Source organism: Gavialis gangeticus, unplaced genomic scaffold (assembly GCF_001723915.1).
Source record: "Gavialis gangeticus isolate Ggan-Ray unplaced genomic scaffold, GavGan_comp1, whole genome shotgun sequence".
In the NCBI taxonomy this organism is placed as follows: domain Eukaryota; kingdom Metazoa; phylum Chordata; order Crocodylia; family Gavialidae; genus Gavialis; species Gavialis gangeticus.
Genome location: NW_017729000.1, coordinates 15,356,023 through 15,359,891, shown reverse-complemented (window position 1 = coordinate 15,359,891; position 3,869 = coordinate 15,356,023).

Here is a 3,869-nt window from a genome sequence, read left to right as displayed (position 1 = left end):
CTGCCTGCAAGAGCTTGCCACTCACCACGCCATGTTCCCACCACCGACAGCACCACTGCCACCCGTGGGAGCTCGCCGTGCCCCGCCAGCCTCCGGGGCCACGTGGCATTCATGCCCACAAGCCTGACACCTACCCCCACAAACCCCACCCTCACCCCCCATCCTGCAGGCTCCCCACTCACCAGCTGTCCACTTGCGTGCCACTGCGCTCAGTGCCTCCACGTGGGGCTCTTGGCTGGAGTGTCAGGAGCCTCCTGGAGCTGGAGGCACAGACCCACCCTAGTTAAATTATGCAAAACTATGAACGGTCATGCATTTTATGCACAAAACCACACAAGCACACAACTGCATAATTCCTCCAGGGAATAACCGGAGGCCTGGTGAGCAGGGGCAGGACTAGGAGCTATAGCTGTGATTCGCCATTAGAGGGCTAGGGAGCCAGGACAGGTATCTACCCCTGCTCTACGGGTGGGGTGGGAGAAGTCCTGGGATACTGGAGGACTTCAATTTGGGCCCCTCATCTGTAGGGAGTGGCTACATCGTAATGAAACAGGAGCTGGGTAAAGATCAGCTGTCCCAGGGCCCAAGATGAACTCCTTTCAAGCAGCTTAAACATTCATTCCCAGAGCTCTGGCTTATGGGCATTCAAGGTTTACAGTTTGCTCTTCAGGGACTTGGGGATAGTTAAAAGCAGACAAATGCATAGACTTTATATGGTTTCCAAAACACAGTTGCTCTTTTCTGTAGCTACCACAGTAATAAACACACCTTCATGCATTTTCCTTCCTCAGTGTCCTATCACTTCTTAAGCTTTCTTCAGGCATAGGGCAGAATTTTCTCAGGAAAGGCAGAGTTGCCTAGTGGAGAAAGCAGTGGCCTTGGACTTGGAAGGCACTGACTCTATTCCAGTCTACTGGGTGACTTCAGTCAAACCTCTTTATCCTTCTGTGACTCATTTCCCCCACCTATAAAATGGAAACAGAAGTAAAGTGCTTTGGCAAAGCACTTTGAGGCCCACTAACAAAAGTATTACAGCAAAAGTAGAGATTAATTTTACTATTAAGTACAACTTTCCTCCTCTTGTCCTGACATGGAGTATACATACATGCCATGCATGCGAACTCTGAAGGTTGGTGTCTTTTCATTATGCTTCTCGCCAGCAAGTTTACTGAGTCCTTTTCCTTTTTTCTCTCTTCCATTCTCCTCTGTCAGATGAAGACTCCCTGGTCAGGTGATCAGTAATTCCTGACCTTACACAGCCCCTGTGCCAGGGCCAATCTTCTTGCTTTGGTCTTTTGTAGCAGTGAGGGGCCAACCTTTTTGGCAGGTGTGCCACGGATTAAGCCACATGCCTTTCCCTAAGGGCCACTCAGATCCCTTTCCCCTGTCTGATCTACTCCTCTGCTTTACACTCCCTGTGCTGCTCGGTGTTTGCCCCGGTCTGCCTCATACCACACACGCAGGCTTGTCCGTGCCATTTGTGGTGGGTGTGCTTTATGTTGGCCCCCCTGCTTTAACCCAAGTGCTCGTGAGTCTCCAGTCTGCTCTCCCAACCCACACCTAGCTACATGGTGCACACCGGTCCAGCCAGCGTGTGTTCCCCGCTCTAGGAAAGCAACTAAGGGGTTTAGGAATTAACCAGGTAAACCAAGGGCCTTGTTATGCAGTAATTTTGGGCAGCTCCTGGAGCTCTAAACCCCTGGACTCCTGCCTGCCTCTGCTCTAAACTGAACACAGCAGTCTGGCAGGAACTCTACCAAAGATGTGACAACTCTGGCTTGGGATGTCTATAAAACAGAGTTGTGCAAGACTATTACTGTACATCTCCATTGAAATACGCTACCATGGACCAAAAATAAGTAAATAAAAAGAAATGCTGACACATTGCATAATTGCCCGTTAAGGCCTCTCATTTATAGCAGCTAGGAACAAAGGGTGGTGCATTCCTAGGCTTGCCAACTAATGAAAAAAACCAAAAAGCCTGTGCTTTGTAATGATGATTTTGTTTAAAATATTTGGAGTAACCAGATACTTCTACTTGGAGCCAGCTGCAAATTCATTCATATAAACACCCCTTACCACCCCCCGCCCTCCAAACTCCTCAAAACAAGACATTTTCAGATATTTGATGCCATTAAGTTTTAATGTTACAGATTTTTTATGACATATACAAGTATGAGCCAGCATAAAAACCACGACATAAAAACAAAGCATCCCACAAATGTTTAGAAACATCCCACAAATGTCTAGATGTGCATCTTGACAAGCAACATAATAAGATACCTTGTCTTGCAAGCCCAAATGAAAAATGAAAAACAGCCTTTTGAAAAGCCAAGTACACCAAATTAGGAAATGTAGGAAATTCTTAGCTTGGGGAATATTTACACACCCAATTACCACAGGGAGACGAGGTTGCTGTGTAAACTGAAAGTATAGAATTATTGTCTTGAAATTTCACTATGAGTTAAGCATTTGACCCCCTACAAATGGATCAATGCCGGTAGTGATCTTGAGTGTTGACATCCATAGAAAACCCCCTCAAAAACAGTGCTTTACTGGAAGAGAAATCACATCAGGTTGACCCGGCTCCCCAGCATCTGCATAGCTCGCATGGTTTTGTGGTGCTTTTTGGTGCTTTTATTTTATGCTCACTAGATACAAGCACCAAGAAGCCATGCCAAAGTGCCCGAGCTACACAGACACTGGGCGAGCGGGGTCAAAATGATACGATTCCTTTTCTGGGCATGGGCTACACTCAGAGGTGGGGCATGCCAAGCTGGAAGTAAAGCACCGTTTTGTTTTGTTTTTCCATGTCTGTAAGCACCCCTTTTGTGCCCAGGTTGAAACTCAGTGTCTTCAAAATGGATTTAAGATTAGCAAAAGGGTATCTGTGCCTAAACTAATTAGCTTGCAGGTTCAGGGCCTTATGATCCAGTTATCTCAAAAGAGCACTGTCAGGATTAAGTAAAAAAGAAACAAACAACCCTTAATCTTGGCAGTTCTCTCATTCAGGAGAGCTCACCTTAGAACTCCACTTACTGTTTTTGCATGCTTAATTCCTGCTAAACACACTTTAAATGACTCCCTGAGACTTCCTGTTCACAAAGTGCTAACATGCAAGAGGCTTCATTCTTCATTTATGACCCACAGAAAAAACAGGTTATTTAATAAATCAGTGCAAGTATTTATCACAATAAACAACATAACAAGTGGAAATTTGGCAGTTGCCACTTATAACTTAACAGATGCAGTATGTCGTATCAGATCCCACTGGGGACAGAAAACTATAGATACAGCAGGGTACACACAAAATCAGAGCAATACATGAAAAATAATGCAACTCCCTCTGAAATCAGTGGGCATGGTGCAGCTAATGCTCCTCCCTTCCCAACTCCCAAGCACTGCTTTATAAGGATATCCAACTACTCATAATACACCCATAAATATATGCTTACACATTAAATCCCATCTTGTAATGTTTCTTCAAGGTTTATAAGGCAGCTACATTGGACAGGCAGATGGCCTATCATGAAAGTTGCAGTGAAAAGTTGAATCAACTCACTGAGAATAAATTAAAGCTTTGCCAGCAGCATTTTAGACCCATGCAATTCTCTTAGGTTGCAACATTTTAACTAAGAAATAATAATAAATATGCCAGCTGCTTAAGTTTCCTTGCATATCATATTTCCTAGATCATCACAGCTACAATATTCCAACCCTACTTCAAGCTTGGAGAAAGAAGGTAACTTTTGTTTAGATTAAGTTTCATTTTGGGTGCCCAGGGCTGCAACATGTGACTTATGGACACAGTGAGAGAATGTTTAGTTGTGAAAATGATTTGTATTTAAAATTAAAAAAAAAAAAAAACT